Source organism: Ruditapes philippinarum, unplaced genomic scaffold, assembly GCF_026571515.1.
Source record: "Ruditapes philippinarum isolate M1 unplaced genomic scaffold, ASM2657151v2 ctg782_1_1_1_1, whole genome shotgun sequence".
NCBI lineage: Eukaryota > Metazoa > Mollusca > Bivalvia > Venerida > Veneridae > Ruditapes > Ruditapes philippinarum.
This window is the reverse complement of record NW_026859085.1, coordinates 100,048-116,697: the sequence shown is the minus strand read 5'-3', so window position 1 is coordinate 116,697 and position 16,650 is coordinate 100,048. Positions and strand designations below refer to the sequence as shown.

The 16,650-nt window shown below is 32.0% G+C and overlaps 1 protein-coding gene across 3 annotated transcripts in view; it reads right to left on the bottom strand.

Moving 5' to 3' along the window:
- LOC132755136 (uncharacterized) overlaps window positions 1-16,650 on the bottom strand; it is a 110,275-nt gene that overhangs the window by 19,247 nt on the left and 74,378 nt on the right. The gene's annotated exons all lie outside the window — the stretch shown is intronic.

Below are 16,650 nucleotides of genomic sequence, written 5' to 3'. Positions count from 1 at the left end.
GTGTAGCTTACGAAATTTTTGCTGGCAGCCATATTGTCAGCCACTACCCGTTGATTACATCTTACCTGACCTCCTCATCACATCAGCAAGTTTTATTTAATTACATTATAATGTTATATTACCTAAATTGTTTTCTCACTTTCCATTACCCCTCACAGCTATCAGACAGTTAAAACTATTGTTAATGTATAAATAATGCATTAAATGGAGTGAAAACCTGTGTAACATTAATTATGTTCATAAACTGCAGTCTGCCTTTATAATTAAAAGCTTTAAGATAAATCAGCCCATAATACATTAGAATTTAAATTAAAAATGAAAAAATAGGGTCCAGTGGTATTAGTAAGTAATATAATAATCTGACATTGGCTTCTTGTGCAGATAGGAATGTCAAGCTTCAGGGTAACGCTAACTGTTTATGGTGGTAACCAAGCTCTTCAAAGTCCTCAGCGCTAGAGATTCCTGTCTGTCTTCTTTTTGTAAATTATTATTCATATTTTGGAAAGAAATTTATCAACTTTTTGTTATATAGTAGCATATACAATTACAACTTTATTCACGGTGGCACAATGATGTCATCCTAAGCACACAATTCTTCAAAAAAAGGCAAGCCAAAATGACGTCATTAAGGGAATGTGCATTGTCTTACAGGGGTTGTAAAAAAACTGGTGATTATAGTAGTAACACTATTCTACTTACTAGAAACTTCATACATGTTTTCATGACTATAATTATAGAAGTTCCTGTTAACAGTTTTGCAATGCAAATATTTTAACAACCATTGCTCGATCGAAGCTTTACACAATAATTTTTCAGGATCATAACATTCAGATTACTAATGAAGACCTGTAACTCTATAGCAGGTACAGCAGCATTTATTTGTTGATGCCGTGTTAGAATTAAAATAAAATATCCAAATTGGTGATTTTATTGCTTGATAACATTATTATTATCACTGTTTGTCGTTCTGATGTGCATCATTTTATCACTTGGGCTACGCCCTTGTGATATAATTCAGCAGGTTAAAGGGACTCGACTGAGGGACTGAAAATATTTTTTCTGATATTGGTGTACCATTTGATAAAGCTTTGGACCAATAACTTGTGTGCAAATTTTGAAATAATTCCCTCACCCCGTTTTTTTCCAGAATAATAATAATTATTGTGCAAATTGACTAAACAATGAAGAAATTGGCCCGGTAAGAATAGCACAAAAATCAACAATCAATTTAATTGAGTACACTTCATCATCAACCTATGCAGATTTTGTCATGTCAGGTGTTTCAAATGATTTATTTAAGAATTTCAAATAATATATATTTTTATGCTTTTTAACCTCAGTGGAGTTCCTTTAAGGCTTAAAAATGTTAACTTTATTTATGCAAATAAAACCTTCATACAATGTATTTTTTTTTCCATATTCCTTAACTGCAAGGAAAACTTGTGTTTGTCTGCCTGTATTATGTGGACTAACAAGTTATAAACTAGCTTTTGATGTAAGAGCTTAGCTAATGTTGACAGTTTGTTATGACTTTTTAATGAGTTTATGTTGTTATCAGTGAAAGTTTTCCCTATGATAAAACATGATAACAAATTGATAAATATGGGAAAGATTGATATGTTTAGGGAAACACATTACCTGATTTTAAAATCTAGAAATTTGTCTACCTTTAAAAAACCTAGTCATACTCATCTAAAAGCATGTGCTCAAAAATTTGAAATGCTGTTCAAAAATATTTTGGTTGTGTGTTAACAGATTTTAAAATAAATTTCCAAAATAACAAATTTTTCATTTTTTCCCCCAAAATGAATGTTAAATATTGATATGTACAAACTTCCTTTCAAAAGCTTAAAGGTAAATTTTAAATTACTCATACAATATCATTAACTCTCAACAAGAGTATGCCAGCAATTCACCATGCATTGGAACCCGATGATACCAGCAAGTAGCTTTTAACTATTTTGGATTATTTCTTCTTACACTTCAGTTGCTCATATCTGTGACATCCTCAAAAGATATTTGTTTTCATTTTATAAGGTAGTGCATATGGTAATTGACTCCATTTCAGAGCAGATCTGGTTCTTCCACATGCTATGTGTAGACCACCACTGCAGTTTCTAAGGTCTCATGGCAAAGACTGTTGAAGAATTGTTTGTAGTCACAGGATAGGTTGATCCAATCAACATCCCTTTGATTACTGGACCAGCTGGTATTTTAGTATTGAAATTTTAAAATACTAAATGAGTCAATCCCTAATTCCAAGTAAATGAGTTTATTATAAAAATACACTTAAACAAAGGCTAATACACTTATACAGAGGCTAAAGCTAATTCACGCAGCTATTGAAGGTGCGCAACAAAATTAACATCAGATGAAATTATGCACCTTATCTTATTTTATACACATTAAAAACTCGCCACGAGCTAAAAATATGGAACACATTATAATAGAGAAACTAAAACAGAACTGAAAAATCTCTTAAAACATTTTAAAACTTATTAACATTATTTCAAAAGTGTTAAATACAACTTTAAGCTACCTGTCTGTCATACTTTTCAAATTTCACAAAATTTCCCCAAATGGCATGGTATTAAAGATGAATTTCAAATCTTTAATAGACTTAAAATAAGTTCATATAATAACGAGGTAATTAAGTTGGCAACCTTTTAAATGATATAGAATTATACAGGTAATACTTTAAGGATGGTAAGAGGCTGATATAAACACAATTTATCACCATTAAACTCTACTTAAGTCAGTAAATACTGTATTTCCTTTTCGGTCTTGTTACATAAACATATCCCATACATCAAACAAGATCAGTTTTTGGAGAAAATCTACTCAACATCTACACAAAAGAGTAATGTAACTTTGATGAAACCACGTTTTCTGACATGACCCCCTAGTTTTTAAAATTCGAAAAAGCTTACGTTTTTAGTCACACTCATATATTTGGCAACTTTCTGGCCATCATTGCACATTATTTCTGCTATGTCAGAGTTAAAACTAGGATAGAAAATTAACAACCTCTTTCGATCAACAAACCAAATAACTTCCTCACAAATAACTAATATATCTGAGGAAAAGTAGGGCATCTAATCTTTGATAGTGGAGGAATATCTTAGATGCCCCTTAAGATCTAAGATGCACCCTCCATGCATTATATCAGCATCATAGAGTGGACACCTGAGTAATACTATCAAGCTAGATGGTTTCCTTTTAAAAGAATTCAACGCCCCTTGCAGGATTCGAACCCAACGCTTACATGGGCAAAGTGATTAATTATCAGGTGGCTAAACAGTTCAGACAGATGCCTTTGACATTTGTTTTATTTTTCTCTCCATTAAACAATCTGTTAACTGATATTATTATATATAAATATACACTGATATTATTATATATAAATATACACTGATATTATTTATATATATAAATATACACAAAGTATTTTAGTATACATGGACTCTGACCCGAGCAATCCTCTGATAGCTCTTGCCTAGGGCAGGTAGACATTCTGGAGACAGATAAATAAACATAATTGCTTGAGAACAATCAAAGCTATGTTAAACATGATAATTATTTGATTTCAAAGTTTATCTTTCATCTTTCTACAATATATAAACTTCCAGCTTTCAACTTTTCAACTAGCTTATGATAAATTACTTAGGTTAATAACTGGCAAAGAAAACCTTGATAAATCAATTGCGAATTCTATGGCAGAAAAACATACTAGATAAAAGCACTAAACATTTTACACCAAAGCCGTATTGAATTTTGGATGAATGAAATTATTAAAGTTTATATAATTTAACATTAACCGTCTTGACAGTATCGTCAAATTACCTCATAAAATACGACCATGCTATTTGCAAATAAACTGCACAGTTCGTTTTTTTCTTCCCCGATATTTTAACCGAGTCAGTCAAGTTTTTTTTTTCACATGATTACATTAATATTTTCTTTAATCTGTTAATCTAATGTTTGAGACTGGTTAAATCATAGACTGGTTGTCTGATTATGTTGTCAAAGATTGTTGAGGAGAGACAGTCTGTCTTGTTAACCAGTCTAACAAGCAGGGGTCCCACCTCTCATTCACGTTTTATGTAAACCTTTAATAACTTTATTACCCTCATTATGAAAAGAAGTACAGAAACAGTTAGACTATCTCCATAATAAACCACTTAGTAAAGTATTTTCTTTAAGTTCTATTCTTTTAACGTAAATCCCCATTGGGATTTTAAATAACAATTTAGATGCAAGGTATAATCTTTCAAATAACTTTAATAATTAAATGCATGCATAATTTTCTTTTTTATAATTGTTATGACTTTTTTAATGTCTACATAATTGTCTACAGTGAGTTTTGATAGAAGTATTATCCCACTAAATTTGTGCAATTAAGATTTGCGCTCGATTGAACTTGAAATGTTTGTACTTAATTTGAGTGATTTTATTATCAAAATCCTTGGGGATTATTATAAGGTGGCTTATTTATAAAGATTTCTGACTTTCAAACCTAATGATCATGGGTTCAAGCCCTTCTGGGGTCATCAACATGTTTCTGACGCCAGCAGCAGTCCATGAAGCAGACTGGTTCAAATGAACTCAATAACTTTCATGATTAAACAGCTATTAATTAGTAAAGAGTCTGGTCACACTAAAGTGCAAATTTGACCCGACTCTATATATAAATGTATAGCTCAGGATCAAAACTAACACTGGCTTCTTGTGTGTGAATTGGAACAGCCCATGCCCTTAAAATTGGGAAAATTTATCATGGAAACCAATCAAAAATTGGTAGTATATAACAAAACCTTTTAAAATATTCACTTTTTATTCAGATGATAAAAAACATGTAAATAATTTTTTAAGCATTTAAGAAACAAGAACTGTCAGAGGACAGTAAAGCTGGACTATTCGAAAAGTTGTCACAAGGGTGTTTCATTGAGTATAATAATGCTTAGCTATATGAATACAAAGAATTGTCTGAAAAGGTACAAAGGCTTGTTTATTAAGATGTTTTATCGAGTTAATCACTGCTTTATTATTATGAATGCATAAAATTGTTCCAAAAAAGGCACAAACCATTAAGTAGTTATTGAGATACCAGCTTACACGCAAAAATTTTACCTAGAATTTCTAAGCCCAAAAAGGGGCATAATTATGCAAAAAAAACAAATCAGAGTTATGGGACTTGTGCAAATCATGTTAGATAATCACAGAGAACAAGTGTGTAAAGTTTCAATTCATTCCCTTCAGTAGTTTGTAATGGAGATACCAGCTTACACGCAAAAACTTAACCAAGAATTTCCAAGTCGAAAAATGGGCATAATTATGCAACAAAGCAAATCAGAGTTATGGGACTTCTGCCAATCATGTTAGATAATCACAGAGAACAAGTGTGTGAAGTTTCAATCCATTCCCTTTTGTGCTTATGGAAATACCAGCTTACATGCAAAAACTTCTGCGAATAGTCGAGCTAAAAATCATATGAAGTAGTTGGGCTGATAGGTAAAAATCCTTATTTTTTTTAAATTTCCATGATAAAATTGGGGAATTTCAGGAGATTTGTGAATTGGGAAAAGGCGTAATTTTGGCCTCAATTCTATGTAAAAAAGAAACACTGGTTAAGAATTATTTCTGTTTTATATGCTGATGTTCAATTCCTATGTGACACCAACAATTCTGATGCTGGAATCATTTATAAAACTGTGATTCCAATGAAAATGATTAGGTGATATCCCATGAGCGCAAAAAGGACAATGTAATTTCTTTGCAATTACTAAATAAATTGGTGAAAAGCAATGAAAAATCCCTAGACAAAAAACAAAAAAGGCAATTCGATACAGCTAACGAATGAATAGCATTTCTATCACAATGAAACAGTGGAAATAAGAAGAAAATGGCAGAATACTAAACAAACAGGACAGAATGAATGAGAAGATTTTCCTCCAATCAGTAACCCCATTGGACAAGCATTACCCTATAAAAGAGAAAACAATTTGAGCTTGCAATAAAATACAAAGCATGTGTATCCCCAGGAAAACTGTTTGTTACTTTATTTTGTCCAAAAATATTTTTTTACAGATGCAGCTTATGTCTTAACATATGGTTCTTTTATCAATATCAAATATCTGTCAAAACATTTTCTGCTGTTTAAGTGTTGCTTTCAGAAAGTGACAGTGGCCTATCACTGTAAAAACTCTCAGGGGAGTGATAATCTGTAATCAAAAGAGCTTGTTTCCAGGCCACAATGATACAGCACAAAACTGATTTTGTTTTTGCTATATTTGGAAATAAGCAATGTTTATGCCTAAAATTGTATGGAATTGTTCTGGCTTCAGAATATATGTCTTAACAGAGATATACCATTTCCAATTGAAGATGGATATGGGCTAATTCCAAGAGTTAAAGCATGTGATTTATCAGGAGTGATCTCTATCAATAGAAGCATTGATCATCATCTTACAGAAGCCCTATGCCATTTGATCAATGTCACAAAAAGCTTCTTTTCAGACTAAATGTGTCTATTATGTTGAAGAATGGAATATTTCAATATGGTAACATATCAAAATGCAACAGGCAAGCCTCTTTCTTAGATGATTTATGCTTGAACTCTTAGAAGAACAAAGAAAACTATTGGCATGAATACTGGTGAATTAGCGAAATAATAGTCCTCAATTTAACTCTTTGATTGTTTTTGAGAAATGGATCTTTCGCGAAAAAAGGGGGCATTACTCAGCTAAAACAAATTTTAAGATTGTACATGCTTTTTGAAATGGTGTGATGTTTTGATAGTTAAAATGTATGTTAAGTTTGAAGGTAGTAACTTTGATAGTTTCAGAGAAAAATCACCTTAATAAAAAGGTTATAACCAGGACAAAAAAAATCTCTGTTGAAAAAGGGGCATAACTTGGGGTGTTGTTTTTTTAGGATTATCTGCCCTTTTGGATGTGCCGGCTACACTAAGGCTTGATCTTATGGTAGCATGGGTTGAATCTGGTACTTGGCCAGCATGCTAAGGGTTTGTTAAAAAACATGATAAAAACTTTCAAGTTAAAGAATTGTTCTGTTTATAATTCCTCCAGCTTTTATACATAGATTTATTTATTTTTAGAATTCAATTCTCACATAAATGTAAATTTCAAAATTTTACGTAATACAACGATTTGAACTGAGATGCACCTTGTTATCATGTAAGAGCAGTGGGGTTGGGCAATCAGGGTGTAATAAGCATTAAATTGAGCTTATTTTCTAAATTAAACTCTCCAGAACAAGGTTTGCACTCGAGCTTCCAGTGCAGCATATTAACTACTAAATTTTTTATAAATTACCTGTAAACAATGAATAACAACAATGCACCAAGACAGAATCATTATCGAGGAAACGCGGACATAAATTTGACACTAACTAGTGGTTTATCATTTATTAATTTAATGCAGTTTAAATGATTTAACCGAGATACCAATATCTCTGGCGCTTGTCTGCCTGTTCTAACCTTCACACTCCTAAATCTATGTAATAGTCTTGTCCTGCCTCGAATCTTTATCAGTCCATATTTAAAGGATGTCAGTGTAAAAAATACCATAAAATGATCCTTGATCGCTCACCTTTGATAATTTCTACAAGAGGACACTTGATTGCTCACCTAAGAAACATGTAGGATAATATATCTAGTTGAAACTCTGTGCCATCTTGTTCAGTGGATCAAACCAGTTATTGCCTTTTTGTAGAGAACAACCCAAGGATCATTCCTAGAAATTTTTTTGAAAATCTTAGCAGCTGTTTAGGGGGATATGCCATTTAAATTTTTTGTATTTTGATATTGAAATCCCTTCAAATTTAAATGGACTGTTCCAAAATTTAATTCAAAGCTGGAAAAGTCCATTACACAAATTCAACAGGATTAAGGGTTAATACCATATCCTGTTAAAATTAACATGACATAATTATGATAATTACAAAATAATAAATGGTGTTTTAAATCTTAACTGTTGCACTTAGGAGCAAAAATAAATTCAAACCAGTGGCCACCAAGCACTACAAATTGTAATCTTTTCTAAGTCTATTCATTTCCTTATTGTTTTTTGACATTTTGTGAAATGAACCAATTGTCATATTAATCAAGAATTTATGTGCACAATTTCAATTAGCCCCTGAAAGCATAAAATTTAATACTGTAAATGGGTTATATTTAGACAGAATAGTTTATTGTAAATCTATAAAAGTCTCTGAGATAAACACAAGGATTTAAAGACTGGTTTTCAATTCTCCGAAGGTTTTTCGTTTCAGAATTATGTGACAGCTCATTTTCAGTTCTATCACATCTCTCATAATCCTTTTTTGTTCCCCAAGAAGTTTGAAAATTTCTTCCTTGTCTATTTTTGTCAGCATTGATTAAGCTATTCAAGCAAAATTATTTAAAGCAATTTGAAAAGTTATTAGGGGAAACAATGAATGTGACAATATAGACAACAATGTATCATTATAAATTATTACCATCTATATATGAAAATATTAATTGTCAACAGAATAACAATATGAAAACAGGTACTGTAAAGGTCTTCTAAATTATGACAAATGTAACAAATCTACAAAATGTAACAAATGCTTATGGTGTCAATGACTTGATTTTAGAATATACTTATAACTCAGCTCTACTTATTTACGTATTGAAGTGGCATATATTTAGGTTTTGAAATATGTTGCATTTAAGTTTTGAAATTAATAGTCATACCAAACTGAAATCCCATGTATTCAAGCATTGAAATACTATGTATTTAGGTAATACTATTGAAATCCTATGTGTTTTAAGTTCATGTAACGAAATCCCATAAATATAGTTAGGTACTGAAGTCCCATGTTACATAATTTAGGTATTGAAAACAATCCCATATATTAGGTATTGAAATCCAATGTACTTCCTAAGTATTAAATTCCTATGTATTTAGGAATTGAAATCCCATGTATTTAGGTATTGAAATCCCATGTATTTAGTGTTGACATCTGTAATAAGGAATTGCAATCCCATATACTGCTAAAGTATTGAAATCCCATGTCATTATATAGGTATGGTATTGAAATACCATTTAATCATGTCAATGTATGTTAAGGTATAGAAGCGCAAAATTGGACAGGGCAAGTCATTAAACTTTTCAAGATATTCTTCCTAATTTCATGCATTTAATTTTTGTTTATGGTAATATTAGTGTAATGCAAAATTTATATTTGTAAACAGCTGATAAAAATGTCATTCAGTTCATTAAGAATGGCTTCCAAACCCATTTATCCATCTACTAGTTTTTGACAGATTGCGCCTTAATTTTTCTATATTCATTAAAGTGAAAATATTCTCTATTATTATGCTCACACTCACTATCACCATCTCAGAACTTTGAATCTTTTACACCATGATTTCTATAATTAAAACCTTCTATTCAATAAGCAACATTATTTCACTTAATTCTGAAATTCTTCTTGGCAGGCCATATAAAACATACAATTACATTTCCTACTTTTTCTTTCTTCCGAAAGTTTCGTTCATATATCAAAGCAAAGGAATTATACGGAGAATAAGTACTGAAATTTTTTTTTCTAAAACTGGATTAAAATTGCAGTTAATGATGATTACCACATCACAGGGCTGACTAATCAATATTTGCAAACATTGCATCTGCAAAACATCGATTTTGGCTTGTTACAAGCATTCATTATTCTACTGTATGTAATAAAGAAACATTTGATCACTGCATGCACATTTCCTACAGTCTCCTATTATGGGAATATTGGTATACCATTTAGTGCTGGAGGAAATGTGTTTCTATTGCCTGCACTATAAATCCTTTCATATTGGGTACTTTAAATATTTATTGCAATGACGAAACTGTCTCAAAACATGCAAAAGACCGTAATGATTACCCAAGGGCATTTTACTTTTTTTAAGTATATATTCTTGTCTGCAGCAGCTATATAAAGTTATTAATTTAGAAAATGGTCCAGAATGTTCTCCAGAGTTTTTCAGCACTTAAAGGTTTACCAGGAGCGAATTTGACCTAGTAACCTAGTTTTTTTTATCACAAATGACCCTAAACCATCCCTCCATCCAGGGATTGTAGATTGAAGCTATCCAGTTGTCATCAGTTGATCTCCTTTGGTGCTCGCCTGTGTCTGAAACAATGCACAGAGATGCACCCGAGGTCTTCCCCCACCAGTAAAGCTGAGAAAATGAGCCATATATGACATATAATTGCATATGACATGTAAATTATTATTACTTAAATCTTTAATATTTCTATTTTTATTTTATTTTTTATATTTTCCTTTAGTTTGATTGAAATATTTGGTTAATATGGAGGCATGCAGCTTTAAATAATAATGCATCTCTATCAATACAATAAAGAAATAATATAGATGTTTAAAGTCTACAAACCAAAGTTAATGGCCTTTTTACCATACATTACCAGAGATTTCCAATCACATTACCAGAGTTCTTTCTAATAATATAATATCCTAAAGGATAGACAATTTGCTAAAAAATCAAGAACAATTATGCCTTCTCCCAGATGCCTAAAACAAGACTTTCAAGGAATTATTGTTATTAAGATATAGATATTCTGTATTCTATACTGGACTGTTCTAAACTCTAACAACAAACTTGGAGGATATCTCAATAACATAGAAGGAAAATTCAAAGAAAGACCAAATTTGGTTGAGGTCTATCTCCTTAGGTCATTAGAATTGAAGTAATTGTTTACTAGTCTTGTGGTCCTTAAAGCTTGGCAAAAGGAATGCCTTTACCACTTTTTGTTTTTTATGAATTTGTTTTAGTTTGATTGTGTTGGAAGCTATAAGCTTAATGAAACACTCTTGTCCAACCAGTTACTAAGCAATGAGTGTAAAGTTTCTTGCTCAAGGAAACAACAGCTTGACCCTGACAGGGCTTGAACCCACACAAACCAGCAAACCTTAGATTACTAGTCTGGTGTGTTAACCACTAGGTCATGCAAGAATGCATGAGGACCTTGCAAGAATGCTTGGCTGACCAAAATTTTCAGAGGAGAAAATATTAGTTTTGACAGAGTTCCAAATTATCTTTATGACAAACTTACCCTTAAACCTGTTTTTATTGAAATCAAACTAACAAGAGGGACAATAAACAAACCTGACTAACAGCAAAACCCAATTAACTTCTAAATGTCAGCCAACATGCCATACAGAGCAAAAAAGATCATAGCAAACTTTATAACAAAATCTTAAAGGTAAGAAATTTTGACATTTATCAAAAAATCTTAACAAACACAGCTTACAGTAAGTGTCAAGGTATACAACTCTCTATTAAAACATCAGACATTCCATTAAAGTCAATCAAATACAAATCAATCATCATTTAAAATCAATGACAACTTCAATTAGTATACTGAAATGTTCGTTAAATGATGAATGCAATTAGATTCCTGGGGAATCAATAAGCCTTATCCATCACAATGTCACATTGAAGACATATCTTCAACAAAAAATAGTCTACAGTTCTTTTCACATAATCAATTTTAGATAAAAGGTGTTTCTTAGAAATTGAATTTATATCAAACTTACATCATACAATCTTTTCTTGAAAAAAATTATGTCTAGGAAATTGAATTTATATCTAGCTGCTATAAATCAAAATGCTACTATTGCATTAACATTATTACTCTTTGGTAGATTATCGATTGGCCACCATTTTTGCAAGCATTTACATAGAGACCCACTCCTTCAAGTTTGGTCTCTCAATACAAACAGGTTCTAAAAAGGGGTCTTTCAACCTCATGAAAATGTGATTTAGCAATAAATGTGTGACATAAAATATAATTGGCACAACATGAAAATGAACAGTTTTGAGGCATATGTATTTTTTTGTTTTACTTTTCATTATCAATCATCTCTAGGTATTTTGTTTCAAAACTTTTCCCCACTTTTTCATAATCAATTATTGTTTGAAGGATTTTCCACTTTTATAACCTCGACGTAGTATTTCTGCACATGTACATACAGAAAAGAACTCTGACCTTGTAAGTTAAAAGGAAAAATGTCTTACATAACGATAATTTGATAATATATCAACATATGACCTAATTCATCATGCAACAGAAGTAAAAGGTTTTCTGTGTAGATGCCACAATGTTTGTAGCTATTTATACAAAACATCAGTATGATGAAGATAATGTCCTGTAAGATTTGTCAGTGCACATAAACAAGCATGTATTCTGATTTTATCTCACTAAGTAAAGGTTCCAATCTGGCAGCCCTCAGATTTTATGTCAGTGCTTGTAGCACATATAATATTATGTATACTGTCATGAACACAAATATAAACATTCTCCTGCCTCACATTCTTAAAATCGCTTGCCTCATGTTGCTATAAAAAATCTTCTGCCTCATATTGCTTAAACTATATTGTCTTGCCTCATATTGCTAAAACAATTTTATGTTTCATATTGATAAAACCATCTCCTTCCTCATAATAAATGCTTTAACAATCTCCCTTCTCATATGGCTCAAACTAGTTCATGTTTCTTCTTGCTACAACTATCTCCTTATCACTTAATAAATGTTAAAACTACTAATATTGCTTAAACAGTCTCCTGTCCCATATTGCTTAAACAATCTTCTATGTCATATTGCTATAGCTATCTCCTGTCTAATATTGCTTAAACAATCTCCTGTATCATATTGCTTTAACAATCTTTTGCCTCATATTGCTTAAACAATCTTCTGTATCATATTGCTTAAACAATCTTTTGCCTCATATTGCTTAAACAATCTCCTGTCTCATATTGCTTAAACAATCTCCTGCCTCATATTGCTTAAACAATCTCCTGCCTCATATTGCTTAAACAATCTCCTGCCTCATATTGCTTAAACAATCTTCTGCCTCATATTGCTTAAACAAGCTCCTGCCTCATATTGCTTAAACAATCTTTTTTGCCTCATATTGCTTAAACAATCTCCTGTCTCATATTGCTTAAACAATCTTCTGTCTCATATTGCTATAGCTATCTCCTGTCTAATATTGCTTAAACAATCTTCTGTCTCATATTGCTTAAACAATCTTCTGCCTCATATTGCTATAGCTATCTCCTGTCTAATATTGCTTAAACAATCTCCGGTCTCATATTGCTATAACTATCTCCTGCCTCATATTGCTTAAACAATCTCCTGTATCATATTGCTCTAACAATCTTTTGCCTCATATTGCTTAAACAATCATCTGCCTCATATTGCTTAAACAATCTTCTGCCTCATATTGCTTAAACAAACTCCTGCCTCATATTGCTAAGACAATATTCTGCCTCATATTGCTTAAACAATCTTCTGCCTCATATTGCTTAAAGGGACTCCACTGAGGTTTTTTGACATGAAGGGACTGGAAATAATTTTTTGAGATTATTACTCTATTTGATGAAGATCTATACTAATAACTTATGTGCAAAATTTCAGATCATTTACTCGCTCCGTTTTTCCAGAATAATTATTATAATAGTGACCAAGAGCGATCAGTAATCACATGTGTCGCCTCATGATGGCCAATTTCATGTTGGGACAAGTTTTGTGACAGACGGACAGACAGACGGACAGTGCACAACTAGACTTGGTACTGATCATTCCTGTAAAGTTTGGATAAAATTGCACCAGTAGTTTATGAGGAGTAGTCCGGACAAGCTTTTGTGTATCTGGCAACACACAGAAAAAAACACCTTTTTATCAAAGGGCCATAACTCTGCCAAAAATCATTGAACCGGAAAACCCGTGCAATATGCACAACAACTTGAGCTACAGATCAATCCTGTAAATTTTCATTGAAACTGCATTAGTGGTATAAGAGAAGTAGTCCGGACAAACTTTAAAAATAAAAATTATTAAAGGGCCGTAACTCTAACATAAATCATTGAACCGGAAAATGCTGACAATATGCACAACTAGACTTGGTACTGATCATTCCTGTAAAGTTTGGATGAAATTGCACCAGTAGTTTATGAGGAGTAGTCCAGACAAGCTTTTGTGTATCTGGCAACACACAGAAAAAAACACCTTTTTATCAACGGGCCATAACTCGGCCAAAAATCATTCAACCGGAAAACCCGTGCAATATGCGCAAGGACTTGAGCTACAGATCAATCCTGTAAAGTGTCATTGAAATTGCATTAGTGGTATAAGAGAAGTAGTCCGGACAAACTTTAAAAATAAAAATTATTAAAGGGCCATAACTCTAACAAAAATCATTGAACCGGAAAATGCTGACAATATGCACAACTAGACTTGGTACTGATCATTCCTGTAAAGTTTGGATGAAATTGCACCAGTAGTTTATGAGGAGTAGTCCGGACAAGTTTTGTGACGGACGGACGGACAGACGGACGACGGAGAAGTGATCCCTATATGTCGCCACTACTCCGTAGAGGCGACACAAAAATGACTCAAAATTGAAAAGCGTTTAAACGCTTTTCACTCAAATCGGACTGTGAATAGCACAAACATACCATTTTCAATGTATTTCTTGCATATTTCTTATTTATATTTTATTTATATTTCTGTTTTAAGATCTCACGTTAACTATTTGGAATTTTAAGTTTTATATTTTAGCCTTATAAACCTCAGTGGAGTTCCTTTAAACAAGCTCCTGCCTCATATTGCTAAGACAATCTTCTGCCTCATATTGTTTAAACAAGCTCCTGTCTCATATTGCTTAAACAATCTTTTTTGCCTCCTATTGCTTAAAAATGTTGCTTAAACAAGCTCCTGTCTCATATTGCTATAACTATCTCCTGCCTCAAATTTCTATAACTATCTCCTGCCTCATATTGTTTAAACAATCATCTGCCTCATATTGCTTAAACAAACTTTTTGCCTCATATTGCTTAAACAATCTCCTGTCTAATATTGATTAAACAAGCTCCTGCCTAATATTGCTTAAACAATCTTCTGCCTCAAATTGCTATAACTATCTCATGCCTCATATTGCTTAAACAATATTGTGCCTCATATTACTTAAACAATCTCCTGTCTCATATTGCTATAACAATCTCCTGCCTCATAATGTTTTAACAATCTTGTGCCTCATTTTGCTTAATCAATTGTCTGCCTCATATTGCTTAAACAATCGCCTGCCTAATATTGCTTAAACTATCTCCTGCCTCATATTGCTTAAACAATCGCCTGCCTAATATTGCTTAAACTATCTCCTGCCTCATATTGCTTAAACAATCTTGTGCCTCATATTGCATAAACTATCACCTGCCTCATATTGTTATAACTATCTCCTGCTTCATATTGCTTAAACAATTTCCTTCCTCATATTGTTATAACTATCTCCTGTCTCATATTGCTTAAACGATCCTCTGCCTCATATTGCTATAAATATCTCCTTACCATATTGCTTAAACAATCTCCTGTCTCATATTGTTATAATTATCTTGTGCTTCATATTGCTTAAACAATCTCCTGCCTCATATTGCTATAACTATCTCCTGCCTCATATTGTTATAACTATCTCCTGCCTCATATTTCATATACAATTGTCTGCCTCATATTGCTTAAACAATCTTCTGCCTCATATTGCTATAACTATCTCCTGCCTAATATTTCTTAAACAATCTTCTGTCTCATATTGCTTAAATAATCTTCTGCCTCATATTGCTATATTATTACTATCTCCTGCCTCATATTGCTTAAACAATATTCTGTCTTATATTGCTTAAACAATCTCCTGCCTCATATTGCTATAGCTATCTCCAGCTTAATATTGCTATAACTATATCCTCCAACATATTGCTATAACTATCTCCAGCCTCATATTGTTATAACTATTTCCAGAACTATCTCCTCTTTTATATTGCTAATACAATATCCTCTTGAATCTATATCCTGCCTTGAAGCCAGTATATGAGGAAAGGTAAGAAAGCATTTGTTGTCATACAAACATCTGAAACAGATCAAAGCATTAATTACCTGATGTTGTGACTTACATGATATATATCTGCATAATAATAAATTTGTGCTGGGTCACTATAACTCTCATCTGGTCATATGATGACTTTCTAGCTTTAGATTGTTGAGACACCTACCAAACTATATATGCTTCTTTTTTGGCACAGGGTATCTGGCAGGAAACACATGGAGTTTTTCTCAACCAAGCCAGATAGCTTCCTCACATAGCACAATGTCATGTTTCTCCTTGCGTTCACATACAAAGAGATTAAATTCAAAAGACTCATAGTCAGTTTCTGACATAGTGTAGAAAATTTCAGGATTAATACACTTATTAATTAATTAATTACTTATTAAGTCACTTATTTAGCAATGTTGGTATTACATTTTCCAAGTAAAATCAGGTAATTTAGAATTTTTTTTGCATCAGAAAACAAAATTAATTTATTCAATTAATTTTAAAATTACTTTGTTAAATTACTGCTTATATCACAATGGCTTCTATATAATATAACAAACAAAATTTAATCTGACTGATTTTTATTCTATTTTAAACCAACTAATTATTTTCTTAAAAAAGTTTATTTTTTGCATTGAATGTCAAATTAGTATAATGTCTAACTCAACAAGAGCACGCCTGTGTAATTATCTCTTGTTTATCTCTTAATAATATCTAATGTATCCAGG